The following is a 19,559-nucleotide window of genomic DNA, read 5'->3' as shown; positions in this document are numbered from 1 at the left end:
GCCTTGGGTTTCTGGTAGATCCGCCTTCAAAACGTTGACCTGTCACACTTGCGGGGTGACTCAGACAAGGGTCGATTCACCCTCTCAACTCAGGACCTTGATTTGTCGAACAGGGAGGACAAAACGGCAGCTATTGGAAAAGGGAAGGCTCCCCTGATGCTTGGGCCCTCTGCCTGGGGGCTCGGGGAATACTTTCCCTCTCATCTGTGGTTCACTCACCCCCAGCTCCCAACAAATGAAAGCCTCAGCTTCAAAAGCACAAAAACACAAGGGATGGCCAAGAGAAAAGGGAAATAAATACATCTTGAGTGTTTTGAAGTAGACTGGCACTCAATAAAATGCAAAATCTATTTTTAACCAAAAGATGGCGCTTCAGAAAGTGTCCTCAAGTCTGTTTAGAGACAAAAATCCCAGATCTCCAAAAGTTGCGGATGCAAATTCCATAAGCCCAGGTAAGCACACAATTGCTCAATTATCATACACATGGTCATTTGCCAATAAAACAGGAGGAAGCTAACAAAATGATGCAGATGCCTTACTCAGGCTAAGACGGCTCCAGCAACAGACTGGAAGGGGCTTACCGGAGAAGTATGCATCAAATTGAAACTTATTAATATAGGACCAGACATTTTTTTTCTAACTAACCTTGTAGACAAGAGCTAAGTGAATGCAAACTGAATCATATCTTCCTATCTAAAATATAGAAAATAAAATGTGTTTTTAAATGGCTAGGCTCTCAGCAATAAGAAATTATTAAATAGCCAGCCATGAAAATGAATACAATTAAATTCAAAATGATACTCATGCTACAACATAAGAAGTGAACTTTGACAAACAAAAACTGAAGAAATATTCTTCGAGATATTCTCAGATAAAATCAGCTTATTCAAACCTCGAAGAATATTTTGTTTGTTCCTTTGAAAGGCATATTTCTATTGAGTTATGCAATAACAACAGGCAGGAAAATGATCTGAGACAGGAAAACATCGGTTAATGGAAAATGAGAAAGTTAATAAAAGAAGTCAAACTGGGTATTTTATGAGCACTGCTGAAAATACAATTCATAGAAGTAAAATACCATTGTTATGACTGAGCACAATAAAACTGATTACTTGTCTTAAAGGCTATGTGTGATAGAAATCATTTAAATCAATTGAGTTACTGTTTCTTAGCAATTTGATAAAAAGGAAAAATAGTGTAATTGGAAATCAAGTGCTCCTTTGGGAGCATAGAAACAAGCCAGCTGGGTTTGTAAGTGCACTTTAATCTGTTTGTGTATTTTTCCCTTGTTTAAAAAAAGGAAAGACAGGAAAGATTTACTGAATCAAGCTGCCAAAGTCCTGGAATTTGTAGAATTTAAATTATTAGTAAGGATTTAGTTATAGTTCTCTCTACCCCCATGCCCTATCAAAGAGCGGAGAAACTGACGAGAGCTTATTCTAGCCATGTCTTCTGGAAGTGCTGAATCCTCCAGGACCAGAACTTGGACACGAAATCCTACTTGATATGAAACTGGGTGAGCGACAACAACAGGGGCTCCATGATGTGTCCCTGAACTCAGGCTGGGCATAGCTACACACACGGGCAGTCTTGGTTCAGCCTTTTCTCACATAGCATCCATTTTGAATTGTCAAAAAAGTTCAAACCCCTTTTGAGAAAGCAGCAAACATAATGTACGGACTTATGGACAAGGCCCCTTCTCTTTACAGGTTAAAATTATCAGCTAAATCATCCTAATAAAGAGTGAGCAGGGGCACCTGGGTGGCTCAGTGGGTTAAGCCTCTGCCTTCGGCTCAGGTCATGGTCCCAGGGCCCTGGGATCAAGCCCCACATCGGGCTCTCTGCTCAGTGGGAAGCCTGCTTCCTCCTCTCTCTCTCTCTCTGCCTGCCTCTCCAACTACTTGAGATCTCTGTCTGTCAAATTAAAAAAAAAAAAAAAAAAAAGAGTGAGCAGTAGCAACGCTCTAAGACAGGATTTGGCACACTCTTTGTCAAAGGTCAAATAATAAGTATTTTAGGTTTTGATTCGCATCATTTCTGTGGAAACTACTCACGTCTATTCTTCTATGGCAAAAGCTGTGTCCCATTAAAACTTCCCAGAATGAGTGGCCAGCCACATATTGGACTTTGTCCACCCCTGCACTTACAATCAACTCCAGAAATCAGAATGGACTTAAAACCTAAATGAACTTTCCATGTTTCTCCGGGATTCTCCTGCCCCAGACACCAGTAAGAGAATGATCTTTCTTGTAAACCAAGTTTCCCCCTTCCTTAAAGATTCTAAGAGGCAAGTATCCCTTAAGCCAACACGTGATTCTGTCGTTTAGCTGCAGGGATGGCGTGAAGTCTTTCAAATCAATTAAAAAGAGAGCCACTGCAATTGACTCTCTAAGTTCCAGACTGTCACATACCTCACTTAAGACCGATCGGGGGCCCTGGATTTAGTGATGGGTACACAGCTGGAGATGAACAAATCTACAATGTAACACCAATTACAAATACAGTTATTGAAAAGGCAGAACACGGAAATTCAAAATTCCTCCATTTGTTTGCTAATCCAAACACAAAGGTAAGCACTATCCCGGGCCACCTAAGAGTGACAGAAATTTGAGGTCTAAAAGAAATATAATACACTCCTCCTGTCTCTGCTTTATATCTTGTAATTAATCTTCATAGAGATCTTCAGTGTTTTTCAGCCCCAAACTCTTGTCTTCAGGCACCTCTTTAATGGGATTAACAAAAACTGGGGCCTCATGAATTTCCTGGACCCTTGTAGGTTAATACAAATGCCCATCACCTGCAACTTATTACAAAGTTTCCCTGGAAGCCAGGTCTATTTAGAAATCTGAAAGACCCTTAAACCTTGAAGAATGCTACACAGAGATGAAAATAACACCTGAGCTCACCACCAAGAAACAGAAGAAAATTTAAAAGCATTAAAAAGGTGAAGTTCTCATGAAAGCTGTTTTATAATTAGAATCCTTACGTAAGGAAAAATAAAACCCAGAGTTCACAAAAATGGTTCTGGTTTCCCAAAGAGTTTCCATGGAGAACGCTAATAATTTAAGATAAATATTAATTGGAGGGAGGGGAACAAGAAGCCTGCACCAGAGAGCTTTGTTTCATTCAAAGAATATGCCAGGAGTCTGGTGAGAAAGACCAAAGTCTCCAGGCACCTGGTTGCCTCAGTCATTGGGCATCTGTCTTCGGTTCAGGTCATGATCTCATCAGGGTCCTTGGATCGGGCCCTGCATCAGGCCCCTTGCTTGGCAGGAAGTTTGCTTTCCCTTTCCCACTCCCTCTGCTTGTGTTCCTGCTCTTGCTATCTCTCTCTCTCTGTCAAATAAATAAATAAAATCTTAAAAAAAGAAAAAAAAAAGGCCAAAGTCTTTTCTGAAAACACCTTTGTGATTTTTTGAAAACTAGATTGATGTTTGGCCAATAGGTCTAGATACTATAAAATCATTTTTCTCTCCAGGCCCAGTGATGTCCTAAAAACTACAATAGGTACGTCTTTGTTTTGCAAAGACTGAGAGCATCCTGAGGGCAGCGGCTCTGTGTTTGTCAGGCGCCTGTACCACGAAAGCAATTCCCAGCAAAGTTAGGTCAATTTAAAACAACAACAACAACAACAAAAGCCAAAACAAAACAACAAAAACCACCGGCTTTTTGAAACAAATTTGATTCAGAAAAGAATCCAACCAAATTCCCTAAGCAAAGTATATTCTACATCTGTTATCCACAGACAGGGGTGAGCACTCTTGGCTGGAGAGCTCCCCAGGGCACAAGGTCAATGAGCATGTCAGATGGGTCCTGGGGAAACTTCAGGCATAGGGAGGCTGACTTACTCTAAGTGTGTTTTTGCCAAAGATGCTCCTGCCCTTCTGATGACCTGGTATGCAGAACCGCATGGGGACAGCAACTATGAGGACTGCAGCGAGGCACAGAGGCTAAGGTATGGCGGGTGGTATTAGGATGGAAAAGTTTGTTTTCCCTTTCTGATGGAGGCACAGGTTGTGGAACACTTTCACCCAAGTCTGTTGTTATCACTGTAACTATTACTAAATATTATTTTTTAAATCAATGTCTCCTCTAACCTAGTGAAAGCTGGCTTCCTTGGGCTAGGAGATTACAATTATATATGCTTGCTAAGTGATGGATTTACTAGTGATATGGCATAATGCCTTGGTTATCCAGTAGGAGGGAATTTTCTAGACACATGAATTATTCTCTTTTATATGTCAGAATTTATTAAGAGGTGTCTTGATAGATGATGAAATCAGATTTGGAAAAAAAATTAGATACTATGAATACAAACAGATCATTTTGATCAAGAGGCAGGTGACATGCTTAAGACTATGACCCCAGTTAGGGACTGACTGAAAGGAAGCCACACTTTCCACTTCAGAATCCCCAGCCACCCATGCAAACACTATTCACCGAGTACCTGCTAAATCTGCTATTGTGTCCTCTCTATTTAAAAAAAAAAAAAAGTTTCTTCCTAACTTTAAGGACACCTATGTCTTAAAGGTGAGCAGGGAGCATATAAGGAGTTGCACACCATTATAACTAAAAATCATTCTATTACTTTAGTTGTTTTTTTTTTATTTAATTTTAAAATATTTTGTCAGTCAATTTTCCATCAAGACTAATTCAAGGGACCTGGGGGGATGTTCAGTTGGTTAAGCGGCCGACTGGATTTCAGCTCAGGTCATGATCTTAGAGCCCTGGGATCAAGCCCCATTTGGAGCTCAGTGCTCAGCTGGGAGTCGGCTTAAGATTCTCTTTCTCCCTCTGTCCCTCCCCCCCTCACTTGTTCTCTCTCTCAAATAAATAAATAAATAAATAAATAAATAAATAAATAAATTCTTTAAAAGAAAAAAAGCGATTGAAGACTGAGCTACATGATAACCCCATCCACATAACTTTGCTCACCATTGGGTCCGACCTGCCAGTTCTCCTCTAAGTATCTCTTTCCCTTCTGGTGAATTCCTATCCACCTGTCAAAATCACTTCAGATATTACTTTCTCTCCAAAGACATCTCTGGGTCACACATTCCCTCAGGAAAGTTAACCATGATCTCTTCTATGCTGATTGTTGCCTTACACATTTCTGAGGCTACCCTCACTGACCACATTTTTGTATTTTATTGCATTGTATTATTTTACTGTAGGGAGTATATTGTTGGCTTACCTACATGTCTCTTCTTACTTCATGGCCCACTCTAGGAGAATAGAGTCCACTTTATCACATTTTGGTACACCCAGAATCAGCAAAGTACCGAAGAGATACAAAATATATAAATATTTTTATGATAAATTTGAGAGCATGCAATTCAAAATCGAATCCCTAGAATGGGTTTACTTATCTAGTGAGAAACACAACCCTGTTATCACAGGACAGTGAACTCTTCCCCACAGCTGTGATCTAGAAATAACTTTCATAATAGGTTAGCATTTTTAAAGGAGGAACTCAACAACTACAACAAAATCATGATGGATTCTTAAGAACTGTCAAAACAGCAGGTCATACCAAAGCAATGATGACTAGGTCATTTCTAAACCTATGGAATCAAACAATTGTGTCAATATCCTTTTTATTTTCCATTCCTTTGTACCAGCCCCAAGATTGTTCTGCATGGCTGGTATTTTCCAAGGCACACATCCAAGCTGCCTTGGCCAAGTTCCCCAGGACACTGCCTAACCTCCAGCATCTGTCCTGGTACCATCCTCTGCTCCAACCAAAGCTCAGCCACATCAATCTTTCTCAGCAGGATGTGGACAGATCTGCACCTGTGAAGGACATTGGAGGAGTCTCCAAAAGAGTTATTGTTTTCTGGGTGTTTGCCCTCTGTACTGGGACCTAATAAACAAGGGCATCTTACAGGTGACCTCTTGCCCCACCAAAATCTCATCCCTCAGGCAAAATTTCTAGGTGGGTTGCTAAAATGTAAACAGCTTTCTAGGGACATGGGACAGCTTTTTTTGTGAACTGTTTTCATCTCAAGCCAAGGCAGCGTTGTGTAGTAGATAAAGCACTATAAAAGTTTATGGGGTGCCTGGGTAGCTCAGTCACTTAAGCGTCTGCCTTTGGCTCAGGCCATGATCCCGGAGTCCTGGGATCGAGACCCACATTGAGCCTCGCATCAGGCTCCCTGCTCAGGGGAGTCTGCTGCTTCTTCTCTCTCTGCCCCTCTTCTTGCTTGTGCTCTCTCTCTCTTTCTCCTCCTCTCAAGTAAATAAATAAAATCTTTAAAAAAAAAAGCACTAACAAAATTTAGAAATAATCTGATGCAGGTAGCTTCGCTCTTTTTATATATCCTTAATAGAACACAGCATATCCACTTTCCCACTTAGAGAAAAGTATATAAGAAACACTAATTTGAATGTCATATAAATTAATTATCATTAATGTTAACATGGAAAGCTTAAAAAATAAGGTTTTAAGGAATCCTGTCCGAGTGAGATGGTTTGCTCTGAATTTTAAGGAACAAGGTTCAAAACAAAACAATAACTCAATACTAGAAGATGAGTACATTTACCCATATGGTTATTCACATTCTTTCTCACCTTCTGAGTGGTAGAGGCTATCACAAAACACATTTCAGGGGCCAGTCTGGACCTTGCAGAAGCCAATAGTACCAGGGGAACCCCCAAAGTTACAACTAGACATCCGATGCTCTGAGCCATCTCCTGGCACGTGGACTGATGCCTGGTGACACCTTCGTTCATTTCTGACAATGGAGGTGTTCCTGTTTTCAACTACAACAGCCACTTCCTAAACCATGGCCATTGATATTTGAAGCACCGAGGTAGAATACGGTCTAGCGAGCCTTCACTCAACCTGAAACTGTGGCCAACATGAGACAAATAAAATACAATTCTGCTCATCTGGTGAAGCAAGAGGATAGATTAACTAATGGCCTGGGGCATCTGTTCCCACTCCAAGGATTCTGACACTATACCCAGTGTGTTTTGAACATGCCAAGAACACACAACCATCTAGGAATGCAGTACCCAAGGCGTGTAACAAACTGAGAGGCTGATCATTCCATGGAATGCCACCAGCACTCATTGCTTAATAAATTAAATCAAATGAGAACACATTCTAAATTGTGACATGGCAGAATTATTCTAGGCTTGTAACTCACAAAGAGAACAAGTTAAACAGGCGCCACAGTTATTCATGCTGAAATTGGCAGGAGAATCTCATTTTCCCCCAGCACATCAGGAAAAGAAAGTTTTGTATTTTTCAACTGGGAATGTTCTGAAGCAAAGATTTCACTGCAAAAATATGAAAATACAAGCCAAATTTATCTAAGTAAGTGTATTGTTTGGATATTTTTAAAGATCAGTTGTGAGAGGGTAGTGTGTTTTATTCTCCTGCTGAGAAAATTGTGCTTTTATTATATGCAGCTTTGTCAAGCATGTTTCCAAGAAATAAAATTATCTGAGCCCATGTGTTGTATTTCTCATAAGCCAAAAGGTAGCAGAGAAATACAAAACTGATGTAATGTTTAAAAAGGCAAAATTAGAAAATATAAGCTAAAGCTAAAATAAGATTCTATGAAAGGAACTACATTTTATTTTGCAGTGGAAAGTCCCTAGTGCCAGGGCTTGACAAAAGGGAAATCATCTACAAGGCCTAAAATTCCTTTCCTTTTTTTTTTAAGGGATTTATTTACTTATTTATTCATTCATTCATTTATTGATTTGAAAGAGAGCATGTGTGTGCCTGGAAAGAGCAGAGGAAGAGGGACAAAACAGACTCCACACTGAGCTCAGAGCCCAAAGCCCAATTCAGGAGCTCGTGACCCTGAGATCATGACCAGAGCTGAAAGCAAGAGTCAGACCCTTAACTGACTGAGCCACCCAGGCACCCCAAGAAAGTCCAAATTTCTAATCAACTTCAAATATCTTGTATTGGCTAGATCCCCAAACCCAAGGAGTCTCCCTTGTTCACTAGTTTCCAGGGCAGTCTGGTTTCCCAAGAGGTCTTATTTCCCTGCTCATGAATTGAGGCATGGGGAATGAGAAGCTCTCTCAGCTTGTTTTTAAACCAGTGAATTTTGTTGTAAGCAAACAAAATTCTAAGGGTAGAAGACTAAGAGAAATGACAGAGATAGGCAACAGTATTCTGGCATGCAGAACAAAGAATTTTAAGAAGTGAACATCACTAACTGAGCAGTCACTCATCAAAGAATCATGCATGCAAGGACATTCTCAGACCTTCTCACACAAAATGCAAGGCAGACAGAGAAGGCAGGTGTGGTGTCATCTGTTTCCACAGTGACAGCTGAAAAGACAGTGGATGCCGACATTACCAGTAGACAAACAGATCCCACAGTGACAGAGAGACTGAACCAAGAAAATGGCAACTCCTTCATAACCAGCCATACTTTTGCCTCAGTCTACTAAGAACATTTATTTAGTCTTCAACACATTCAAGACTCCTGGGTCAGAAATTTCCCTCTACTGGCTGTCATCATATATGGAAATAATGTTCCTGGCAACAAGTCCAATAATTATACAAAAAAGTATCTTAAACTTTCAATTTTGTGCTGTTTGGCCAACTCACCCTGTACTATTTCTTTTACTGCTTTTAGTTCAAGAGCGAAAACAGCAAATTCTAGACATCCAGTGGAGTATGAAGGGGCCTCTTATGGCAAGATACAGCATGGGGAAGGCCAACTCAGATTGAGGAAACTCTCAGAAAGGAGCCCTTCCTCCATCCTTCTACGCACAGAAACTTAAACACAAGAAGGTGATGAGAATAGAGATATGAAATTGGCGAAAAATGTGGCCCCATTTGATAGTTACTATCTACATACTCCAGGGCTAGCTGAACAATGAATCATGGTAGGTGAAAAGGTACATATGAGACAAAAGTCAATACACACAAATAATAATAACTACCATTTGCTGAACACCTACTATGGTCTTAAATATACAGTAACCACTTTACCATGAAAGACAGATCCGTTTTTCCCTTCTTGTACAGATGAAGACAAGCCATCATGCTCACTGACTGGCCTATTGCCCCAACAAATGTGTTTTCAAAACAAAAGGGCTCCTTTGTTGACATAAAAAATTGCATAGATTCCCACTGGGACATGTGGACTCTTACTGTGTTAAGAAAACACAAGAAGATAAAACAACAGATTTTGAATTTTAGTCCCTATTACAGCTAAGTACATTAAGAAACAAAAAGCAATGCATTTATGTGGGAATCATTATAGTTACAGAGTCTTCAGACAATGGCTGGTACCTATATAAATCTTAGAATCCCATGTGAACAATTCCCAGTCCCCCATGAGTCCAAGCACAATACATTCAATATACTACCCTACACTCTGCTACTTCTCTAGGTAAATTCTCATAAAGGAAAAGAACATGTAGAGGATAAGATCCATTTATTCTGCCTGAAGAGAGAGGCAAAGACGTCAACCCAGCACCAGGATAGTTTGGGTCTTTGTAACTTTGGAGAACTACAGAAAATTGGGGAAAGCCCAGACAAGAGCAATGAAAATGTTGAAAGCATTGGAAGGTAAGAGAAGAGGCTGAAGAATAAGGATTAATTAGCCTGAGGAAGAAAAGACAGTGGGGAACTTAACAGTTTCCTTGATACATAACAAATGTTATCCTACAAAATATGATCACCATGATTCAGTATTCCACTGAGAACGAAAAGAGAGGAAATAGCATTGTGGAAAAGCATGACGAATCGAGATTAAATGGAAAGTAAATATTTCATTCTAAGAGTTGGAGGCACTAAACGTGGAGGCAGCTTAAGGGACTGTGCAAACTTCACTTTGGCTCCTCTTGCCCAATTTAATGCCACCTCCCCCAAGAACCCCTTTATTCTCTCTTTCTATGCTGAACAGAACGAATGCTTCTCAAATTTCAGTGGGCATCAGTATCACCTGAAGGGACTTATCAAAATACAGATTCCTGGGCCCCCGCCCAGAATAGATTCCTGAGGGACCCGTGAAATTGCATTTCCAGTAAGCAGCGTGTCTGCAGACACATTTTCAGAAGCAAAGACCGAGGCACCATCGCTCCCTACTATTTCACTAATTCTTATAAAAATGCGTCTGTACTTCTCAGGGCTTTTGTCACTGTTCCTATACTACAAAATACTATGTACTTTCCTAGTAGACTTTGGTCTGATTCAACCTTGATGCCTCTATGGTGCCTAGCACAATGCCAGGAACACGCAGGGCTTAAGAAAACCATTTTTAACACGTTCCCTTAAAAGTGGGTCACTCCAACTTTCCCACACATTTGCCCTGCCTTTATCATTTCTCACGTATTTCTTTATCCTGTTTCCTTGCCTAAGCCACTCCACAGCCCTAAGACCGGCTGCTGATCAATGCACATGAAATTGTCACATACACCAACTGTACCTACCGTTTGAAATTAAAGGAAAAAAAAATTTAGTGTGATGTATGAAAATTTCCTTCCTATAAGGTTTATTTTTCCTCATTAGAGTAGAGTTTTGGCTTACACCCCCAAGACTATATTCCAAGAAAATGGCAGGAAGAAAGCCATATTTTTTAATTTATTGTTTATTTTGCCTGATTCTGGCAGGGAGGCCAGTGAGGTCAATGAGCAAATAAAGGAGCTGGCATGTCTGAAATCACGCTGGGTGCAACTGAAGTCTGGGCCAGAAACTGATCCAGAAAATTATTCAGTAGAACCCACTCCTTCTTCCCATCAGCTACCAAGCTTACTTATTGGCTAAGAACTAAAAGTGAAAAAAAAATGACACAAGACTATACACAATAGAAAAAAAAAGGACCCCCTAAAGAAAAAGAAAAATGGGGGAATGTCTCTTGGCTTCAGGTTAACTCAAGGCAACTCAACAATGGTAAATGTCAGGTTGTACGCCCGGCTCTGGGACTTTGTCATCTCTCAGATGCCTTCAAAGGATGGTGAGAGCTCCGTTCTCCCCCCAAACTAGTCCCAGAGGGATTATTCACACACACACACACACACACACACACACACACACACACACCCCATTTAAAAAAAAATTCAAGTGTGGCAAACTTTTTTTTTCCCTGTGTCAAATACTCCTTTATTTATTTAATGAGGAAATCAATAAGATAATAGAACTGGTTCCAGTGAGACTACAAACTGGTTTATATAGCCAGTGAAAGGAAAAAAAAAAAAAGCTAAAATAAATTGCTAAATTAGATACTAACTGTCTGATTTCCTATAGGACAATAAAATCGCAACCTTTGGTATTATCTTTAACATTTCAAGTCTTTTAGAATTTAAATTTTAATATCCAAGGATGACCTTGAAAGACACCAAGTAATCTTTCTGTTATATTTCTGTATTTTAAATAATTAATCTTTTTTTCTTTTTTTTAAATTTATTTATTTTTTTCAGCGTAACAGTATTCATTGTTTTTGCACAACACCCAGTGCTCCATGCAATACGTGACCTCCCTATTACCCACCACCTGGTTCCCCCAACCTCCCACGCCCGCCCCTTCAAAACCCCATGGAGATTCAACATGGGGGGTTAGGGGGATAGGAGAAGTGTGGCAAACTTTTAAAAGACCAGATAATGAGGGTTTCAGAGGAGAGGGCGGGGAAGAGAGTTACTGGGTAATGGGTACTAAGGAGGGCATGTGTGTGATGAGTCCTGGGTGTTACACACAACTAATGAATCACTGAACACTACATCAAGAACTAATGATGTACTCCACAGTGGCTAACTGAACAGAATAAAAAATACATAAAATAAATAAAAAATAAAAGGCCAGATAATGGAACTTCCATGAAGGTGAGAAAGCCAGGTCTGTCAACTGTACAAAGGACTTCTGGATTTATGGAATCCCAGACTGGCAGTACATCTGAGTCTTAAAAAAAGAAATTGCTGACCACTTTCCACAGAGCAGGTATGGTCATAATGTAAAGAAGATCCTCAAGAAAAAGAAATCTAAAGAGCGGACCTTTTAAAAATTATGATTCTCTACTTCTTCACCTTGTTTACTCTGTGCCATTTTTTTCCTTTTCTGAGAAGCAAACAATCACGCTCTTTGTGACTTCTTCTTACCAATGAGTAGATAAACCAACGCTCCAGCGTGATTCAGCAGTCAGAAAGATTATGTCCATTCCACTACACCCTATTCAGGAAAATTAAAGATCTGTTATCCCAACCGCCAGTATAAAACGCAGTCTGAGGCTGGCGAAACACAAAAGAAAATAAAAACTATGAGGATACTTCACCTAGAAACTACCACAAGGAGTGACTCTAAGCCGTAACCACTACCCAGCAATCACACCGGCTCGTAACTGTGAAATATGGTCATTATCTGAGGGAACTGATCTAATTTTGTACTCAGTGCCCTAAAATCAAGAGTTTCTTTTGAATACCAAATACAAGGACTGGGACTGAAAAAAAAAAATGATAATAATTTGACAGTCTTTTAGAGCAGAGCTTACTTTCCTCCCTCCTGACACACTAAATAGCACCACTGGACAACTACTCCACGGGCTGAATGAATGAAAGGTGTGTCTGCTGAGCCAAGGAAAGCCACAGATGAGCTAGTGGAGGACTGCTAGTAGCTCAGGAGAGGGCTTAAAACACGGGCACAAAAAAGCACATTTAATGAAAAACTACAAAGGTATTAGAAGGCAGCTGGGAAAACACAGGATGAAATTCTTTTCTTCAGCACTAAGGAAAGGAGAAAAAATAGGCTTATCTCTTTAAAAGTACCAGGGTTTAGACGGTAGTGATGTATACATTATATGTATATAGTATATATATATGAAAACCTCATTAATTCAGGTTAATAAAGAAAGCAAATACACTGTAGTGACATTTACTAACATCCACGCTCAAATCATGAATAAGAATTATATTTAACACTTGGTCGGAGGAATTTAATTTGAAATACCACAAGAAAAAAGCCCAGAGAAGATGCAGAATCTTTTCTCGTGAGACTTATTTGCAGTGCAGGAAATAAAAACAACACTTCCACACATAATGTTTAATTCATTAACAGTTGACAGGATTATTAAAGAAAAATATTTAAAGATGAGCATAATTTTAAAATGGAATTCTGCTGAAAATTATTCCATTTTATTTTCTCATCAAAGAGAGCCCTTCGCCTAATCCCATAATTTTAAAGAATGGAATTAAGGTCACTCTCTCATTTACTCAAATCATTAAAAATGCCTTCCGCAGCATCACGATTCCATAATTTCCACTGGAGTTAATGCGCTTGCTAAGCCTCTCATTTTCTCGACATCACCGCTTACTCAGATAGCCACACGTTCCATATTGGATCCATGCTTCTGAACAGTTTTCTGCTCTCCTGGACTATGATCCACGAATCACCAAGAGGGACCTCAACCCCAAATGTGCTTGCAAATCTGGAACCCAGCCTTCCCAGACAAAGGACAAAATCTGAGTGGGCACAGCAGGGTAAGGGAGAAGGCGGAGGGCTGGCTCTTGGTGAGTGGCCGCTATGGGCCCTGGCCGCTATGGGCCCTGGGCCAAGTCTTCCATACACTCTCTGAACTCACTGTCATCTCCCAACGCAGGCTGTGATTATTACTCTCATGGTATTTGTAGTTAGGGGAACTAAGACTCCAGGAGCCTCTGCAACTGGCCAGAGTCCAAACAGCTATTCAGACAAAAACTGCAGTTCAAACATACCCCACTGCTGTGGACTGAACTGGGTCCCTCAGATCCCTTAGCTGAAGTCCTAACCACCAGTGTGACTGTGTTTGGAGACCGAGCCTCTAAGGAGGTAAGTAAGATTAAATGAGATCATCAGGGTGGGGCCCTGATCTAACGGTCCTGGTGTCAAATGAGATGTGGGAGTTCTCTGTCTCTGTCTCTCCCTGGGCTTAGAAGAAAGGTCATGTGAGGACTAAGCAACAATCTCCAAGCCAGGAAGAGAGCTCTCACCAGAAACTCAATCCTGCTGAAACCCTCATCTTGACTTTGCAGGCTTGAGAAGTGGGAGAAGATAAATGTCTGTTGTTTAAGCCCTACAGTCTGTGACGTTTCCGTAGGGCAGCCCAAGCTGACTAAGATGACCATAAGAAAGCTCTTCCCCGCCCCCTTGCCTCATGGGTTCAAAAGGTTCGATCCCCCTCGATTTCTGCAGCAACGGCCTCCTTCTGATCTTCCTGGTCTTTCATTGTCTCCTTATTAGCTGCATCCATATGAATAAAATGTATGATTCTGCAGGAGGCTCATCATCATTTAACAGGAATTAATGTCCTCTTATTATAAAGGACCCTACAAGCTGCTGCTTAACAGTCAGCAACAACGCGAATTAATTCGTGTCAGATGAACATCAAGAAAAATCCATTTATGACCCTGAAGTCATGAAATTTAGCATAATTACACATGCTCTTGTTTGGGTAATTTTTTCTCTCCTCATTAAATTAGGTGCCTACATTAGATTTCAATCTGATCAGTCCTGACTTGTTATATGTCTCTAATCACGGGCATTTCCTCTCAAATCAACCTAGGATTATGCAGGCCAGCGACACCAAACACAGGAACAAAAGCTAAGATACAAACCCAGAAAAACTTAAAAGATAACACATTGCTGACATCAGGGAAATTTATTCTTAATATGAATTCACACTTTCCCTCAATAAATATTTATTGAGTTCCTACTATGTGCTATGTAGAGTTCTAGGTGTTTTGGAGATGTATGAGGTAATGACGTGTGAGCATGATTTCTTATCGTCCCTGTACCCCCAACTCCGGGCATAACATCCGCGCTTGATATTTGTTTCAACACACCAGTGGAGAATGAATGAACACATTTTCTCAAAAAATGTCCCTTACATGTTACTGACCAATCTTCATCATCTTTCTCTCTGAAACACACAATCTGCCTCTCCTCCTCTATTGCAATATCTCCTAAATAATTTTTGTAAATATTTTTTTTATTTGACAGAGAAAGAGAGGGAGGACAAGCAGGGGAACAGCGGAGGGAGAGGCAGACTCCCCACAGAGCAGGGAGCCTGACTCGGGGCTCAATCCCAGTACCCTGGGATCATGACCTGAGCCAAAGGCAGACACTCAACCTACTGAGCCACCTAGGCACCTCCTAAACAATTTTTCTATCAAATAAAATCACCTGGTTTAAGCCTACAAGAGACAATACCCATGAGACTGGTCTCTGGCAGCCAGAATAAATGTCAACTTCAAAAACTTTAGCCTTCCATAGCTCCTTTTCTCTGCTTGTCTCCAAGAGCCAAGCCTTCTAAGATACTCAAAGAAACTTTAAAATGTCCTGTAACAATGTGGTAAAGACACAGATGCCTCTCCAGGCTCTGCAGGGTGCTCAGGTAAAAGGCACAAGCCTACAGAAGTCTGCTGTGCCTATATGGCCCCATCTATGTAATCCCCATTTGATATCACAGTCACTTAGATTCTAGAAGCACCTGGAACCCCAACATGGGGGATCTACTATGATGTGCTCTTTCTGGTTCCTGGAAAGGGGTTGAAATTAAAGTGTTCCTCCAGGCCAGGTTCACAGGGAGCACATGGTTGGAAGCACTCCACGTAAGTCATCTTTCCCTTTGGAAACAATTCTGGAAGTCTACAGCAGCCTGTACAGTTTTCAGGCCAGCAAATTAATCACATTCATGAAGCAAGGAAATCAGATTATGTTTGGGGAAATGAGATGCCGTTCCCTTGCTTACTCTAATGGCAGAGGCACCGGGGTCCTTATTTGAGAGGGAACCATTAGTTACAAAGGAATTTTTAAGGACTCCTTAGGTGCTAAAAATACAATTAGAAAGGAAGTGTGTAAAGTGCTACTAAAATATGCTTTTATCAGGGACTAGGGTAACACAAGGAAACCAGGAATAAACTAGCTCCAGTTTTCTAGTCTCCTAACTCCCAAAATGGTTTCTTTCTCAAGGAACAAGACAGTCTCCATAGAAATATTAAGACAAAGTCATTCTATGGTCATAGGATGTAGGGCTCAAATGGTAAGAGAATCCTTTTAAGATTCCACTTCTGCCAGATTCAAAACCAAAAATGGAGCTCATGGCAAAGACTAGAAAGGATCTGTAAGCAGCACTATATAAATCAAGCAACAGGTACTCATGAAACAAGGGAATGAACCTTTCTTTTTTTAGCGTTTACAATAACAAGGGGTATTTCAAATTTCAAGACTATTTCTTGAAATATTCAAACTTTCAAAATGTTCCTGTGTTTAACTAGGAAACTGGAAAAGTCTCAAGCAAAAAAGAACAAATTGCCACTGGTCAGAGCAAATTTTAAATCTCTGCAAATTACCTAAGGAACTAGCCACTCCTATTCCCTACTTTCCCCACCCCTCCAACACGTACTTGTCTAAAAGTTCTCCAACTGATGGGTGGATCTTAATGTATCAATGGGAGCCTCATTCTGATACTATTCTCAGATACCAGTCAAAAGAATATTCGATGACCTCATGTTATATAGGGAGTGCTTGCCAAGTCATAGACCTCTTTGGTTGGATAAGATCTTAAGAGAGGCTGGCCACAATGTATTTCACATTATAGCAGGTACTGTGCCAACAATGGTCCCAAGTGCACCCCTTGCTTTTCTAGAGCATCATGGGAAGGCATCAGGAAGGCTCCCACCATGACAAAAACAAAAGACACCCCTACACCTGTCTGTCAAACAGGAAAGCTCTGCTTGGAGAGAAATGGCCATGAAGAAACACAAAGAAAGGGGCAGTAAATAAGAGATGTGTGGGAACAACTGCGAGTCAGCCAGCTTCATGTACCTGCCATATTGGATTCTGATGCCATGACCCACACACAATGGGGTCAGGCTTTGACCAAACACAGATGGAAGACCCTCAGCACCCACCGAGCCTCAGTGAGAAATAGTGCTGAGGATTAAAAAAGATCATCTACTCTGAGTTATCCAGCATAGTTTACGTGGGATTACATTCTCAGCTTTTTGTTATTCTTCCTCTGACCTGTGAGAATGAATCACTCCTTCTCTTCTGGGCCTCCCATCCCCGGCCATGCATTCTACCGGTACAATCCCTGTCACAGTTTATTTTATTAGAGACACCTGTCTTTCGAGTTGCAAAGTTCCTTAAAAGCAGCAACCATGTCCTTTTAATACTTGTACTCTGGGTGGGAGCATAGGGATGGCATAGAATAGATGATCCATAGTTGTTGAATGAAGGCAGGAATGACTAAATTTACAGGTGAATTTTTCATACCTTTACTCATTTTTCTTTATAGTATAAAATCCATAACAAACTTATTTTCCACAACTGCTCAATACAAACTTTTCTCTCCACCTGGAGCAGACTGAGCAGGACCTACAAAGTCCCACCTCTAGGCTTTGAAGAGTGTTGTGGCTCTAACATAGAGCACCCTTATAAATCAACTCTATCTCTGCAAATGGAAACACTAAATTTTAAGGTCTAGTTCAAATCTTACTCCTTTATTCGATCTTCCTAGATCATATTCCCCACTTTCACCTCTAAACTTCTACTGTACTTACGGTCTATAATATATATTATAATCATATGTTGCAATGTTTTGTATTCAACTTGCTTTGTCTGGGAGCCGTCTCTGTGTTCCAAAGGACAACCCTTCTTTTTCTGGAAGAAGTGGGAGTAAGACTGGCTCAGGGAAACCCAGTTCATCAGTGAGGAACCAAGGAATGTAATAATTTAAGAAGACACTGAGGGTGGAAATTTAGAGACTTCGTAAAATAAAAAGAAGAAACAAAGTTATCAGAAGAAGATCAATGTAATGAGACATATTGCTCAGCGACCATAGTCTTTTTGTTCTTGTTGCCATTACTGCTTTTTCTCCCATCCTCACCTTTTCTTGTCTCTCTTCAGAGACAGAGTAGTGGGTAAGAGCTCAGGCTCTAGAGGAAGCAGCTGAAACGGGACTACTAACAATTGATAGCTTTATGACTGAGCAACCTACCTAACGAGAGCATCATGGAAAGGCATGATGCTCTTTTCTTCAATCTGTTAGTCTTTTTAATATATGTGTGTGTGTGTGTGTGTGTGTGTGTGTGTATTTTAAGATTCTTATTTATTTGACAGAGAGAGATCACAAGTAGGCAGAGCAGCAGGCAGAGAGAGGGGGAAGCAGACTCTCCATCAAGCAGAGAGCCCAATGTGGGCTGGATCCCAGGACCCTGGGATCACGACCTAAGCCGAAGGCAGAGGCCCAACCCATTGAGCAACCCTTGCCCCTAACGGACATATTTCTTAATGTTGAACTATCTGCTAGGAGAAATCCTGCTTGTACACACTGTTTTGTTTTGTTTCTGATTATGCTGTTGGATTTAGTCACTAGTATTTTGTTTAGGATTTTCACATTTATATTTTTAAGTGGGAACTGCCTATCGTTTTCTTATCCTGTGTTCATCCAGTATTGGTAAAAAGGTTAGCCTTATAAAACAAATTGTGGAAGCACGTGGGTGGCTCAGTCAGTTAAGCATCCAGCTCTTGATTTCAGCTCAAGACATGATCTCAGGGTCCTGGTATGGAGCCCTGTATTGGACTCTGCACTCAGCAGGGGGTCTACTTTGAGATTCTCTCTCTCCTCCTTCCTCTGCCCCTGCCTACCTGCAGCATGCACACTCTTACTCTCTGTTTGGGGGGGGGGGGGAAGGGCAAACTGTGTACTTTACTTCACTTCCCTCCCCCTTTGTTCATTTCCTGGAAGAGTGCATAAAACATGATTTATGTACATCTTGAAAGTCAGGTCAACTTGCATGTAAGACATGGGTCTAATAACTTGTTAATGAAGGAGGCAAGGTTGGAGGTAGGAAAAGATCAGAAGAGTTTGACTTCTGATTCTACTTTCTGATGTTTCCCCCACCCTAACCTGCTTCAAGATTTTTGCTCACTGTCTCTGGTTGCCTGCAGTTTGACTATGATGTGTGCAGGTTCAAGTTTTTGGTATTTTGTTTACTTGGTTTGTTGGTTGGTTGGTTGGTTTGGTTTTAATTTGGTATTTATTCTGCTTAGTATTCTCTGAGTTTCTTGGGTCTGTGGTTTTGTGTCTGTCGTTAATTTTTGAATTTTCTTGACCATTATTATTCAGATACTTCTGTCCTATTCTTTCTTCTTCTCTTAAAAGATATGTTACATCTTTTACACTGTCCCACAGTCTTTGGACATTCTTTCCCCCTCCCCCAATTTTTTTCTCTTTACATTTCAGTTTTAGATGTTTCATTGACTTATTTTCAGATTCAGTGATTCCTTTTTCTTGGCTATGTTTCATGTATCTGAGTCTATCAAAGGCAATTTTTATTTCTGTTACTGCTTGTTTTATTCCTGTCATTTCCTTTTGATTATTCCTTAGAGTTTCCACTTCTCTGCTTATATTACACACACGAGCTTGCATGTTGCCTATTTTTTCATCAGAACCTTTAACATATTTACCATAATTATTTTAAATTCTCTGATCTTTGAAGAATCTGTGTCATATCTGGGTCTGGTTCTGATGGTTTCTCTGTCTCTTCAAACTGTGTGTGTGTGTGGGGGGGGTTATTTTTGTGCCTTTCAGCATGCCTGGTGATTTCTTATT

The 19,559-nt window shown here is 40.5% G+C and overlaps 1 protein-coding gene and 1 pseudogene across 1 annotated transcript in view; one reads left to right on the top strand and one right to left on the bottom strand.

Moving 5' to 3' along the window:
* The window catches only part of FAT3 (FAT atypical cadherin 3), a 662,119-nt gene that overhangs the window by 453,803 nt on the left and 188,757 nt on the right, over positions 1–19,559 (bottom strand). The window lies entirely within an intron of this gene.
* Positions 365–19,559, top strand: part of LOC123948115 — a 45,883-nt pseudogene continuing 26,688 nt past the window's right edge.

This window comes from Meles meles, chromosome 8, assembly GCF_922984935.1.
Source record: "Meles meles chromosome 8, mMelMel3.1 paternal haplotype, whole genome shotgun sequence".
Classification (NCBI taxonomy): Eukaryota; Metazoa; Chordata; class Mammalia; order Carnivora; family Mustelidae; genus Meles; species Meles meles.
The sequence above is the reverse complement of the archived record's forward strand: the minus strand, read 5'-3'. Positions and strand labels throughout refer to the sequence as shown.